Source organism: Malania oleifera, chromosome 2 (assembly GCF_029873635.1).
Source record: "Malania oleifera isolate guangnan ecotype guangnan chromosome 2, ASM2987363v1, whole genome shotgun sequence".
NCBI classification, from domain to species: domain Eukaryota; kingdom Viridiplantae; phylum Streptophyta; class Magnoliopsida; order Santalales; family Ximeniaceae; genus Malania; species Malania oleifera.
This window is the reverse complement of record NC_080418.1, coordinates 229,878-245,739: the sequence shown is the minus strand read 5'-3', so window position 1 is coordinate 245,739 and position 15,862 is coordinate 229,878. Positions and strand designations below refer to the sequence as shown.

Genomic DNA, 15,862 nt, shown 5'->3' with positions numbered 1-15,862 from the left:
TAATCAAAACATAACAAAAACCATAAACTTCTAATTGTATAGAAAGGACAAATAATGTATTGGTCATGGCTTTGCACTTGGAGCAAAGCTTCAAATTGCTTACTCATCCCTCTTTGAATGTACAACCAAATTCAAAACATATTGTTATTACGAATGTGGATGTGGATAGATCCTCATTTGCAATTGTCGTCATGATATGACTCTGTGGGTGCGTGTGCTCCATGGACACCTGTTTGGATTACAGTGAGTGATTTGGGCGTTCTTGATACACGTGTATCTTTATGTGTATGTGACTATTCAGGATGTCAGCCTGTGCTATATCTGAAGTTTAGGTTTCCCTCTAACTCCGCTTCGTCCTGGTTTTGGTTTGGTGAGACATACAAGGAACACGTGCGCACAGGATAAGCATATACCACACAATAAACCAATAACTTCAGTCTCGCATGTGATCGAACAACTTAAGCGCAATCCTAGGAGAATGGGACGCCAAGCAAGAATCGGTGCACAAAAACTTCTCACAATCCATGTTCATGCGCTAAATAGTCCCAGAGCAACGTGATGAAAGAGAAATGGACTATTCACGCTCACCTAAGCCAGCCTCTGAAGGAGCGAGAAGGTTGCCTTGAGTAGAAAACCAGGAGGGTGTAGGATAATTGGATAAAGCGTCGCGGGCTCTCTCTCTCAAATACGGCAACACACAGGAGTGCCTTGCGAGCTAGCTGCTTCACCGAAAATTTCAGAGTTTAATACGTTTCTTTCACGGCTTCCCCAAATTTCCCCAACTTTAAAACAAGTATGTAGATTGAGTTCAAATTGAACTTTTTTATTTGAATTTGTATTTGATTAGGATTAGATTAATATAAAATTATATTAAAATTTATTTAAATTTACTTAAATTTAAAATTAAATTCTAAAATTGATGTTTCCAAATACAACAAAATAGTTTAAGATCCAGAGTCAAAAATTATATAAATACAAAATAAAAATTAAAAATTAAAAACCCTATTTAATTAATATTTATAAATAAGAATAAATTTAAATTTTTCATTCAACAAAAATTCATTTTTATTCTCTTAAATCAAATAAAAATATAAAAAATTTATAATAAAATATAAATAATTATAACAATTTTACATATTGTTATATTTGAAAACTCACTTCTACCAATTCAATTCACAAGCAATCTTACTATAAAGACAATTGAAAAATAGTAGAAAGAGATAAATGTATTTTAATATCTTTTAAATTTGAAAATTTTCATACTTTTTTTATCTAAATTATATTTTAAATTCACATGATTATCTTATTTTAATTTTAATTAAAAATGAAGTACTAAAAATTATTTAATCTATAAACATTAGAGTATTTTGCTAATATGTTTCTAAACAAAAATTATAAATTTTTATTTTTAATTCGTTTGAAAACAATTTTAAAAAAAAAAACCAATGGCAAAATGAATAAATCTTGCAAAATAAATAAATGTAATTTCATAAAAAAAAACAAAATAAAATAAAAAGTGATATTAAATTGTCTCGAATAATATATATTTGTTTTAGCTCATATTATGTAAGCACCTCACATTTTAAAAGTTACTACCTTTTATGAGATCATGAAAGTTATGAATAACTATTAGAGTTCTAAACTTATAAATAAATAAATAAATATATATATAATTATTTGCATGTATGATTTGTCTTTGATTGCATTTGGAAAGACAATTGAGGTTGTAACTTTATAATAGACTTTGTGGATCATTTCTAAATTAGTTTGGTCCTTCGGTTATATTTGATTCTAACATATCTAACAATGAATTATTGAACTCATGATGTCTAGCGTCTCTTAATAATACACATATTGGTTTATTAAGACCATCTCTTTTTAAAGGGAAAAGTCCTACTTGAACCATTCCTATATGGATCCTATCATAGTTTGATTCGAATGTTGCTAGATCTTCAATACTTAGTAATCTTTTTTGTTGTCTTGCTTTATTTGTATCTAATGAAATTAACTTATTAACGACTTGTACTACATATTCTTCATTGATTTCTAATGAACCCTTTTGTTCACTTGTTTTGGTAGGTCTTTACCTTTTGAGTTTGCTAATATTTTCTCTACTTTGCTTAACGAAATTTGAATTTCTTTCTTTGTTGATTTGCTTTGTAATCTTGATTCCTCCTTATCTGTTTAGAGTTTGAGCTTTCTTCTAAAAACTTTCCCTTCTTTATGATATTTCGAACTATATTTTCCATTATTCCTAATATTTAACGAATTAGCACAATTCAAGACCTAAATGGGACCACCTACCACGACCACCCTAACTCTCTCTTGGCTAACCAAACGGATTTAACAGGCTGACTAGGCACTTAGGGAGATTGAACATGCAAACATAGAAATATTGAAAAACATAGCTCTGATACCAGAAATGCAGGATCGTTCTTACAAAAGCTTGACAGTAAAACAAATAGAATAAATCAAAGTAGAAAAGTAGAATGATATTACTTACAAAATATCTTTTTAAATTAACTCTGAGACAAAACAAAACAGAAATGTCAAAGAAATGGAATATGAAAAATATCTTTATTTAATTAAAACAAAATAACTTGCAAGAGATACAAACTTTTGAATAACTGGTATCCACTTTTGAATGAGTACACTTTGAATAAAATTCTAAACTTTTAAGTTTAGAATTAGATACAAATTTTGAGGAAGGGTTTGATGATCACTCAGGATACACATAATTCTTTCTAGGGCGAAATGTGTTGCTCTTCCAAGCAATGTCAATATGATGAAAATGCAACTTCTTGTATAGAGGAGTAATGAGAAGTTGAAATAATTGAGCTAGCTACGTGTTTAAAATTTGATGGACTGTCTGCATATCGTCGAACATTCTATGCTTCAAAATAGACGGAATGGGAAAGAGACCAATCTAGTAAGTTTGTAGGTAGCCAACGAGGAGGTAGTTATGGGGCTGGTGGTAGTGGAGGGCAACCTCCAATGAGGGGATCTCAAAGTGTGAGAGAGCCATAAATAGAGCCATATATTTTTCAAAGTCATTTCAATATTAGAAGTCAGACATAGTAAAACAAAAAAGCTCAAAAAATTTATTCAAAGGAAGTAAAATAAAAGAAGAAATGAATAGGTTGATTTCAAAGTTTTTTTATATATGATGATGTTCTATCTGAAAAGGCAAAATCACCTCATTTAAAAAACATGTTGTGGGGTTGCCAAGTAGTTGGAACGGGAGTCGATCCACTGACACCCTTTGAAATTAAAACAAAATACCTTCATTTAGAGGTAAAAAAAAAAAATGGAAGGCCACGTAGAAGAAGTGAAGAAAAAGTGGGTCGCGTATGGTTGCACTTTAATGTGTGTTGGATGGAAAGACCCTCCAAAATTATCCATCATAAATTTCATGGTTTACTCGAAAGTAAGCACAATTTTTCTAAAGTCAGTAGATGCTTCAGACAAAATAATGTGTATTGGATGGAAAGACCCTACAAAATTATTCATCACAAATTTTATGGTTTACTCGAAAGGAAGTACAATTTTTCTAAAGTCAGTAGATGCTTTAGACAAAATAAAAGACCATGAATACATAAAGAACATGTTGTGTAAGAGGTAGAAAAGTAACATGTTGTGCAAGTCGTGATCGATAATGGCAGCGCCTACAAGAAAGCGAGTCTAAAATTAATGAAAAAATTTAACTTGTACTTTGCGCTGCCTATTGTATTGATATCATTTTTTAGGAGATCAAAAAAAGGCAGGTAATAAGCACAGTGATCTTGCAGGGGAGATCGATCACTAATTTTATATATAACCATAGATGGTTGCTTGCTAAAATGAGGGAGTACTGTTAAGGGGATATTGTGCATCCAGGAACCACACGATTAGCTACAAACTACATTGCCTAAGATAGCTTACAAAAAAAAAAGAGAAGGCTTAAAATCTCTAATCACATATGATGAATAGGCTGAGCATGCTCCTAGTTGAACAAAATTGGGTCGAGAAATTGAAAGCACATTTCTTAACCATCAATTTTGGGATAGGATGCAAAAGATTGTAACATTTATAAGGCTATATATAGATTGCATATGGTCAATAGTGAAGTGTGGTCAACACTAAGAGTTTTGTTTAAAGCAATAATTGTCACGCCCCCAACCCAGTAATGGGACCCAGGGTGTGATGTAGTAACCTAACATGTCCATGTATCATACAATACAAAAATGATATAATAATGAATAAGGGTTCGACCCCGTGGGGATCCTATACACCCTATACACATTCACATACACAACATATATGCAACAGAAAAGTTCATTCCATATATACATTGTACCATATCAGAGTCTATACAAACAGAGTCTAAACTCCAAAATACAAAACAAAACCCAGGGTGCCAGCAAATACCCAAAACGACAACCCCGTTACCGTCCTAGTACTTACACAAGCACTTCACACAGTAAACTGACTACTACACTCCCAACACAAGGACGCTAGTTCCGGTTACTCAAAAGACCTGAAAAACATGTACGTACGATAGAGGTGAGACACCTCTGAGCAAGGAAGAATCACGTTATATCGATGTGTGACATATGAGTGTTATCATGACATAATACATACACAGTTTAATACAATTCGAGTATTTTTCACAAAACAGTTCCAGTATAGTTCTCAACACACACATGATCAAGCAACCCGGTGTTGTCACACCCTTCGGCCCGAAGCCGGCCCGCATTACACGGTGTCCCTGGCACATGGCGTAGCCCCAAGCTCCCATGGCATCGTACCGATACAACTGGTGGATCCATATCCTTCGGTGATCAACCGGTAAGAGGCTATAAAGACCCGAAAAATTAAAATGATTGAAATAATAAAGATAAAAATAGATAAAATAACAAATAAATAAAAGGAATGGCTTGGGAAAAAGAAGGAAAAAAATTAAAATTAAAATTTAAGAAATTAAATTAAATTAAGATAAATTAAATAATTAAATAATTAGTAATTAAATTAAATATTATTACATTGGATTAAAAAAAACTAAAAACTAATTGAAATAAGATATATATATATATATATATATATATACATCTGTAAAGTTAAAGTAAAAGAAGGAAGAAGAAGAAAGAAGAAAGAAGAAGAAAAAAGAAGAATACAGAGGCGGCAACCCCCCCCCCACTCAGATTTCTCCTGCACGCTCAGCCACCTCCGTCTCCGTCTCTCTCCTTCTCTTAATTTTTTGACGAGTTTGCGGTGGATCGGGAAACGGAAGGTGCCGTTGGATTCCTAGTTCTGCTGCCGACATTTCTACTGGAGCAGATTTTTCATGGGAACGGCTTAAGCACTGCTTCTGGGGAAAGGTAATTTTTTCCCATTTTCTCAATTTCGCTATTAATATGCCGTTAAATCGACGATCGAGTACCACCACGTGGTCCTAGTCATCGTCATTTTGACGTAGGTAATTTTTCAATTGGGATTTTCTAGGCCCTACTCCAAAGCGAGAGTAGGATTTGAGAAATTTGGCAAATTAGTTAAATTTGCGAGTATAATTGTTAATTTAAAAATTATGACCCTAGAAAATATTTAAATAGTATTTTATTTAGTAATAATTTAAATGAAATTAAGATTTTGATTCAGGGCTCGGGTGAGCGTTGTGGGTGTAATTTTGGGTCCCACTGGCATAATTTAGAAAATTAAGTGGGAGTGTTAAATATTAGTTTAAATGTTAATTTGAGGTGTGTAGAGCCTAGAGAAGGCTAGATGGGTAGTATTTTGGGGAAATGAATTAATTAATTTGGGAAATTTAATAATTTGGCTACATTTAAGGGTATATTTATTTATTTAGAATTTATGAGCTTAGAAAATATTAAAATAATATTCTATTCAGGATTAATTACATGGAACTAGAATTTTTTATTCAGGATCCGGGTGAACGCCACAGGTATCTTTCCAGAGTCCCTGTCGATGTAGTTCGAGAATTCAGGTAAGGGGGAAATTTATATATTAAATCAGGTTTTTCATGAATTAAAAATGACTATGTGTTATTTATGTATATATGTTTTTATGTGGGTTTAAAATGTCAGCCACAAAATTTATGTTTTCTGAGCTTAGGATTGTCGATATAGTTGTGCATATGTGAAAGTGAATGAATGGAAGTGAAAAGAATTTTTTAATGAATTAAATAAGAAATTAAATGTATTTTGAGCATGTAAATGTTAAATGTGGGTTGGCTTATTTTATGAGAAATATGTATGAATTTTACTACTAAATTGTGTGGCATGAGAATCTGTGCAAATTATATGTTAAATGTATGAGATGCAAGCTAAGTAAGTAAAGCAATAAGAATAAAATATGATATGGACAATGTTGCCTGTGTATGTTAAATGCAACCATGTAAAGGTACGACAGCTGAAAGCCGAATTAGCAGATTCTAGCGCATTTCTATGTGGACTAACTGTAGCAGGTTCTAGCGCATTTTTATGTGGACTAACAAATGACGGCTAAAGAGCGGTTGTAGTACAAAGGAATGAAATGAAAATGTTATGAAATGAAATGACAAGGAATGACAATGCAATAAAATGAAATGTGAAATGTGAATGATACAAATGCGAAAGAATCACTTAAAGTGAAACACAATGAAATGTTAAGTTATGAACATGAAAGGATGTGAATGAGTGAATAAAGATAGAAAGAATGGTGTATTATGATATTAGAAATATGTAAGTACGTAGAATATGTTATGATTGGGTGAGGCGTACCTTTCTCCTGAGGGCTTGCTGAGTAAGGCAAGTGCACCAGTAGCTACAAATGTGGTAGTAGCCGCATAACGTACTAGGGCAGAGAGAACCTACTTGTACAGGCGGGTAGATCTCCCTATCCTTAGGGCCTTTGCCGGTAAACTATTGTTGAATTGTGTGAGTACAAGATTAATCTTACACTTGAGGGCTTACTGAGTAAGGTGAGTGCTCTGGTATGTTTTAATTGTGACCTTAGGGTTACTTAAGTACCAGAGCAGAGGGGTGCTACTTGTATGGGCGGGTAATCACCCCTATCCTTGGGTAATCTTGTGGGTTAAATATTTACGTGTGATTGTTTAGGTTCAGAAAATGATTTCAATGTTACATGATGGTTTGTAAATGAAACAAAAATGATATGTATATCTCATGTTAGCCACACGCTGAGTTTAATATATTATTTCTTCCCTTACTGAGATATGTCTCACCCGAATATGATTATTTCTTTTCAGAACATCCTCGAGGTCGGGCTTAGAGAGCTCAAGGGTTTTTAGCCTTTTGAGGACTATATAAAGAGAAAGGGTATATTTTTATATACTTTGGGGGAATGTAAATATTTATGTTTTAAGTTTTTATGTTTTAAGCCTGTTGAGAACGGAATGGTTGTGAAAATACTGAAATACTTTTGGAGATGTATGTATATATGGAAATGCAGGTGTTGGATGGATACTTTGGATTATAGATAGAAATTAGTAGACTCTGGTATTATGTTATATGGAGATTTTGTTTATGTTTTCTGCTGCGTATGTTATGGATCATGATTTATTAGGGAATTTATCAGGTATAAAGCGCCAGACTCGGGTTTAAGGGATCAGGGCGTTACAGAGGCAATATTTCACGCCCTCAGATATAGAGTCAGACACTCTTGCCACTGGTAAATGGTATTTCACACCCTCGGATATAGAATCGAACACTTTTTCACAACCTGGAACAATTCGAAACTCACTTTCCTATATCTCATTTCAGCAAATCACAACTCAATGCATGCTTATATAACAGTTCATTCCACACTCATTTGGTAATCTAAAAATCATGATTTTCAAAATGCAGCTTAAAACAAGTCAAGGCACGACCATCTCTATAACACAATATATAACACAATTTATCCATGGTTTTCCAACAAAACCAGAAATGCAACCCAATGCCCTTTTTTCCCCAAAACTGTAACATGAAAACCCCGTAATTTTACCCATTAGATTTCCCCAAATAAGTAGCCAAAACACACACAGGACTGTGAACCACAATTCTACCAAATTCGATTTCGAAAATAACCGATATAAATAGAATCCCCTTACCTTTCCCCAAAAATTCAACCCGAACTCTACGGCTCCTAAACAGCAAATCAAGTTCCCAAAACCTATAAACCACAGTACAAATAATTACTTACAATTCCATTATCTACAGATTTACCGAAACAGAAACAAAAATCGAGCCTTACCATGATTTTTGGTTTGAAACCCAAAAAACCCAAAACAAAGATTCGTTCCACAAAACATGTAGAGATTTCTTCCCTGATCCTCGCAGTAACGTTGGTTTGTCGATTCTAACAACAGACGGAGAAGAAATCTAGAGAGAGAGAGAATAGAGTTTTGAGTTCTTAGAGAGAGAGAGAGAGAGAGAGAGAGAGAGAGAGAGCATTTTGCTAAATTAGCTTCAAAGAAACCCAAAAAGATATTTATAACACCTTTGACTCGGCCAACCTCGTCGATGAGTCAACAAAGAGAGTTCGTCGATGTAGCGGTGGCCTTGTCGACAAGCCTGAGATTTTCGAATTTCCCAAAACCTCTCAACTTCTCCTCGTCAACGAACCTCTGAATTTCATCACTAAACAATAGAAGGGCCTTCGTCGACGAACTCTGGCTTCGTCGATGAAGCCTGCTCAATTTACTATTTTACCCTCTCTTTTTTTTATTCCCTATCTCACAGGTCGGGTTCTTACAAATTCCCCTCCTTACAAAAATTTCGTCCTCGAAATTTGTAATATCTCATTTACAAACTTATCCACACAACCAAGTACATACACTCGACTCCAGGAAGAGTCGGTGGCCACTTACAACGCAGCCCCACAATACATACATACCCTCGCTTATGGTGAAGGAGTACCGTGGTTATATACATAAACCATCTTAGGTGTTCACAATAACACACACTCCCAAAGACTAACCACTTATCACAATACAATAGTAGAGTAATACACACATACTCACTAATTCTACTATCAAAACCACAACTCAGAACAACTGTGGATACTTCCAGCGTATCTTCGCTTCCAATTCCCAAGAAACTTCCTCATTTCTGTGATTTCACCACAATACCTTCACTAACAGTATATCTTTGGTACGTAGCTTTTGAACTTTACGGTCCAGAACCTGAACGGGTACCTCCTCGTATGCTAAAGCATCCCCAATTTCTAGGTTCTAATAACTAATAACATATGACGGATCCGACACGCACCTCCTCAACATTGATATGAGGAACACATCGTGGATCCTCGAGAGCACTGGGGGTAGTGCAATCCTGTAGGCTACCGGACCCACTCGCTCAAGAACCTTAAATGGTCTAACATACCTCGGGCTTAACTTGTCCTTCTTTTCGAATCTCATCACCTTTTTCATCAAAGTGTTTCTTACCCCCCCCCCCACCTCGAATTCCAACTCATAGCAGCGAACAACTGCATAACTGTTCTGCCGACTCTGAGCCGATTCAATCCTATCTTGAATCAAACCCACCTTCTCATACGCCTATTGTACGAGTTCAGGTCCTAAAACCTGACGTTCACCAACCTCATCCCAATACAGATGAGACCGACACCTCCGACCATACAGAGCCTCAAACGGTGTCATTCCGATATTGGCCTAGAAGCTATTGTTATAGGAAAACTCTACTAGTGGTATAAATTGCATCCAACCACCACTGAAGTCTAACACGCACGCCCGTAGCATATCTTCCAAGATCTGTATTGTTCTCTCAGACTGTCCATCAGTCTGGGGGTGGAATGTTGTACTGAATGTAAGCTTCATTCCCAATGCTTCTTGTAAGCTCTTCCAAAAACGAGAGGTAAACCTCGGGTCTTGATCTAACACAATGGATACCGGTACCCCGTGCACTCTAACTATCTCATGCATGTACAAGTCTGCTAGCCTACTCAAGGAGTAGCTAATCTTCATTGGTATAAAGTGGGTAGATTTCGTCAGCCTGTCCACAATTACCCAAATGGCATTCTGCCCGTGAAGCACTGGTGGCAATCTGGTAACAAAGTCCATGGAAAAATGCTCCCATTTCCACTTTGGAATAGTTAAGGGTTGTAACGGCCCTGCCGGCCTCTGGTGTTTAGCTTTCACCTGCTGACACGTCAAACACTGCACCATGAACCGAGCAATCTCCTTTTTCATACCACTCCACCAGAAGGTCTCGCGCAAATCCTGATACATCTTCGTGCTACTAGGATGTACCGTATACAAAGAACGATGCATTTCCTCCAGAATCGTCCTTCTGATCTCGTTGTCGTTTGGAACACACAGTCTGGTTCCAAACCTTAACACACTCCTTCAAAGATGTTAAAATCTGAGTCGACCCTTGCTACACTTTATCCACCATCTCAACTAACTTCGTATCACTAGCCTACGCAGCTTTAATACGCTCAAACAAAGTCGGTTGGATCACCAAGCTAGCAATGAAGGCCTGATGATCTCTGACCACCAACTCTATACCAAAGCTTTCTAGATCCTATCTGATATGATGTTGAGCCACAACTACAGATATTACTGCATGCTCCAACTTCCGACTCAACGCATCAGCTACCACGTTAGCTTTCCCCGGGTAATAACTGATGGTGCAATCATAGTTTTGATCAGATCAAGCCATCTCTGCTGCCTCATGTTCAACTCCTTCTACATGAAAAAGTACCTGAGGCTTTTTTGGTAAGTAAAAATCTCACATTGAACACCATACAAGTATTGTTGCCAGATCTTCAGTGGATAAACTACAGCGGCCAATTCCAGATCATGTGTAGTGTAATTATTCTTGTATTTCTTGAGTTGCGTGAAGCATAAGTTATTACCTTACCTTGTTGAATAAGCACACATCCCAAACCCTTTAGAGATGCGTCGCTATAAATAACAAAACCGCCATTTCTAGAAGAAATGGTCAGAATCGGAGCAGTAACCAATCATTGTTTCAGCTCCTGGAAACACCACTTGCAATCCTCGGTCCAATCAAACTTCACCCCCTTCCTGGTCAATCGTGTCAGAGGCCCAAACAACTTAAAGAATCCCTCCACAAACTGACGATAATAACCCACCAATCCTAGGAAACTTTGAACCTCTTGCACACTCTTCGGTCTCACCCAGTCTATCACAGCTTCAATCTTGCTAGGATCAACTGAGATACCGCCCTTAGACACCACATGGCCTAAAAATGCGACCTGAGTCAACTAGAATTCACATTTCTTCAGCTTGGCATACAGCTTCCTCTCCCACAGAATCTGTAGCACCAACCTCAGATGGTTTTCATGCTCTTCCGGACTCCTCAAATATACCAGAATGTCATCAATAAACACCACTACAAACTGGTCCAAGTACTCATGGAAAACCATGTTCATCAAATCCATGAATACTGTCAGAGCATTCGTCAATCCAAAAGGCATGACTAAGAACTTGTAGTGGCCGTATCTGGTTCAGAAAGCAGTCTTCGCAACATCCTCATATCCAACCCTCACCTGATTGTACCCTAACTGTAGGTCGATCTTCGAAAAGACCTGCGTCCCCTGTAACTGGTCAAAGAGATCATCAATACGAGACAACGGATAACGATTCTTCACAGTCACCTTGTTGATCTCACGGTAATCAATGCATATGCGCATTGACCTGTCCTTCTTCTTCACAAACAAAATTGAAGCTCCCCAGGGCGAAACACTAGGTCGGATAAAGCCCTTGTCCAGTAATTCCTGCAATTACTCCTTCAACTCTTGAAGTTCTGCTAGAGCCATCCGGTACGGAGCTTTAGAGATCGGTGTCTTGCCAGCCATCAACTCAATCGCAAACTCCACCTCATGATTCGGAGGTAAACCGGGTAAGCCTTTTGGAAATATATCCGAGAACTCGCTAACCACTCTAATATCCTCGAGCTTCAACTCATCCCGCGGTGGTTCCTTCACACTAGCTAGGTACCCCTGACATCCGTCCAAGAGTAGCCTCCTTGCTTGTAATTCCGCTAGAACTTGTGGCGTTGAACACACACACGATCCTACAAACTCGTACACCGGCTCCCCAAGAGGTCAGAACACTACTACCTTTCCTCGACAGTCGATCACAGAATAACTGGAGGATAATCAATCCATCCCCATTATGACGTCAAAACCAGACATATCGTACACCACAAGATTCGTCGATAGCAGCCTTCCCTGAATTTCTACTGGGCACCTTTCTAACATCCTCCTACAAAACGTTACACTCCCTGATGGTGTAGCTATAGATAGCCCCCTATTCATAACTTGGGTCTCAAACCCACATAGCTTTACAAAGTTCACAGATACAAAAGAATGGGTTGCCCCCGAATCAAATAAAACAACAGCTCTATTTGAAAGAAATAATAAGGTACCTGTCACTACTTTCCCCGCACGATCAGCATCCATTGGAGTAAAAGAATATACCCTCGCCAGAGCTGTGTTCGCCTAGATGGTTCCCTAAGGTATCTGATTGCTACCTCAGTTCACACTAGATGCAGGCGTGTCTCTCTTCGGTGCGCGACATTCACGAGCCCTATAGCCTAGCTTGCCACAATTGAAACAGTTACCCCCAAATTACTTGCACTCACCCTCATGCCATCTGTGGCACCTAATACAACGATCACGCGACTGATCCGCCTGAGAACCCCCTTGTTCTTCTTCTTCCATGATCCCTAACTAGAACCTGATGGCACTAGCCTCTTCTTCGGTTCCTAATCCACCTCATCCTCTGCAATGTCGGTCTCGATCACAGTGGCCTTATCCACCAAAACTGAAAACTCACGGATCTGCAGCATACCCACTAATCTACGGATTTCTTTCCTTAAGCCCTTCTCGAACCTTCGAGCCTTCTCATACTCATTCAAGATCAAGCACGACACAAAACGAGATAGCTCTATATACCGAGCAGCATACCCCTGCACTATCATATCTCCCTGTGTTAGAACAGAGAACTCATCTGCTTTAGCATCACGTGTGGAGGCCAGGAAGTATCTCTTAAAGAACACTTCCTTGAAGCGGCTCCATGTCATCTCTATAGGACCGGCTCTTTGCTTTTCTAACAGACTCACCGCAATCCACCACCGCCCGACCTCCCAGACAGCTGCAAAGTAGCATAAAGGAATCTCTGCTTATCTGTGCAGTGTAGGACCTCTAAAATCCTTTCGGTCTTCTCAACCCAGTCCTCCGCTATCATCAGATTGTGTCCTCCAAAAAAGGTCGAAGGGTGCATACGTGTGAACCTCTCGATGGTACACCCCGCAGCAGTAGGAGAACGTTCACGTCTCCTAACACTCTGCTCGATCTCTTGTATAACCTGCCTCGCCAACCCCTGAGGCTCAGAAGGAGACTCATCACTCACAGTCTCCTCAGAGCCACTATCCAAGTTGTTATCCTTGGGCTCCATTCTGAAATAGAATAGGAATCGGTTAGAATCCCTATGTCATATACAATTTACGTAATCATTGACATCTAATTATGTTAACTACCTATCTCACGGGTCCAAGTCTGTCCTATCACACCAACACGAAATCATCAATGGTTTGCCACGATTTTACTGAAATTGTCATTCCAAGAAAAACACAGAACACCGCCAACGAGTCTCTGTCTAGCAACAAATAACCCTCGACCTTCTCTACCCATTTCCTACATCCTATACTCTGGTACGTACACATAGCTACGCCTAACCAAGTCTACAAGACCTAATAACCTGATTAGCTCCGATACCAAGTTGTCATACCCCGAACCCAGCAATGGGACCCAGGGTGTGATGTAGTAACCTAACCTGTCCCTATATCATACAATACAAAAATGATACAATAATGAATGAGGGTTCGACCTCGTGGGGTTCCCGTACACTCTATACACATTCACATACACAACATATATGCAACAAAAAAATTCATTCCATACATACATTGTACCATACCAAAGTCTATACAAACAGAGTCTAAACTTCATAATACAAAACAAAACTCAAGGTGCCAACAAATACCCAAAACGACAACCCCATTACCATCCTAGTACTTATACAAGAACTTCACGCAGTAAACCGACCACTACACTCCCAACACAAGGACGCTAGTTTCGGTTACTCGAAAGACCTGAAAAACATATACGTACGATAGGGGTGAGATACCTCTCAGTAAGAAAGAATCAGGTTATATCGGTGTGTGGCATATGAGTATTATTATGACATAAAACATACACAATTCAATACAATTTGAGTATTTTTCAAAAAAAAGTTCCAGTATAGTTCTCAAAACACACATGATCAAGCAACTCGGTGTCGTCACACACTTCGGCCCGAAGCCAGCCCGCATTACGCAGCGTCCCAACACATGGCGTAGCCCCAAGCTCCCATGGCATCGTACCAGTACAACTGGTGGATCCACACTCTTCGGTGATCAACCGTTAAGAGGCGATATTTCACGCCCTCGGATATAGAGTCGAACACTCTTGCCACTGGCAGTTGGTATTTCACACCCTCGGATATAGAGCCAGACACTTTTTCACAACTTAGAACAATTCGAAACGCACGTTCCTATATCTCATTTCAGCAAATCATAACTCAATGCATGCTCATATAACAGTTCATTCCACACTCATTTGGTAATCTAAAAATCATTATTTTCAAAATACAGTTTAAAACAAGTCAAGGCACGGTCATCTTCATAACACAATATATAACACAATATATGAAACCAAAGATGCAACCTGATGCCCTTTTTTTTTCCAAAACTGTAATATGAAAACCCCGTAACTTTACCCATTAGATTTCCCCAAATAGGTAGCCAAAACACACACAGGACAATGAACCACAGTTCTACCAAATTCGATTTCAAAAATAACCAATATAAATAGAATCCCCTTACCTTTCTCTGAAAATCCAACCCGAACTCTACGGCTCCTAGAAAGCGAACCGAGTTCCTAAAACCTATAAACCACAATACAATAATTACTTACAATTCCATTCTCTACAGATTTATAGAAACAAAAACGAAAATCGAGCCTTACCTCGATTTTTGGGTCGAAACTAGAAAACCCCAAAACAAATATTCGTTCCACAAAACACATAGAGATTTCTTCCCTGATCCTCGCAGTAACGTTGGTTTATTGATTCTAACAACAAACGGCGAAGAAATCTAGAGAGAGAGAGTAGAGTTTTGAGTTCTTAGAGAGAGAGAAAGAGAGAGCATTTTGATAACTTAGCTTCAAAGCAACCCAAAAAGATATTTATAGCACCTTTGTCTTGGCCAACCTCGTTGACGAGTCAACAAAGGGAGTTCGTCGACGTAGCGGTGGCCTCGTCAACAAACTTGAGATTTTCGAATTTCCTAAAACCTCTCGGCTTCCCCTTGTCGACGAACCTCTGAATTTCGTCGCCGAACAACAGAAGGGCCTTCATCGACGAACTTTGGCTTTGTCGACGAAGCCTGCTCAATTTACTGTTTTACCCTTTTTTTATTTATTCCCTATCTTACGGGTAGGGTTCTTACAATAATGGTGATGAAAGAGGTCATTGAAGTAGGTGTAAGAAGTGCAAGATGGGTTCTCAAAGTAATCAGTGATCGGTGGTAAAGAACCCTTGAACATCTTTTTCATGCAGCAGGTATAAAATATTTATAAATTTCAAGAAATTCATATATCAAATTACTTATTACATGTTTATATTTTAATTTAATTGATTGACAATTTATTTTTTAAATCCAAAATGTCAATACAAAGGTGGTGTTGGGAAGATCCTTATTTTATTGATGTAACTCATAAAATTTTTAACACCCTTGAGCCACATTCTTCTGGTCTAGATCAAATTCGAAATGAGGTATATTTTCAAAATAAAAATTAA

General features: G+C 37.9%; 1 protein-coding gene across 5 annotated transcripts in view; it reads right to left on the bottom strand.

The window, feature by feature from the left end:
• The window catches only part of LOC131148996 (uncharacterized), a 94,742-nt gene extending 93,932 nt beyond the window's left edge, over positions 1-810 (bottom strand). For 4 of the 5 annotated variants that reach the window (XM_058099006.1, XM_058099009.1, XM_058099010.1 and 1 more), the window contains exon 1: positions 589-754. The gene's annotated coding sequence lies outside the window, so the exon portion shown is untranslated. Of the gene's footprint in view, positions 1-588 lie in introns of all 5 variants that reach the window. The other variant, XM_058099008.1, reaches the window with a different exon arrangement.
• Positions 811-15,862: the final 15,052 nt, after the last annotated feature.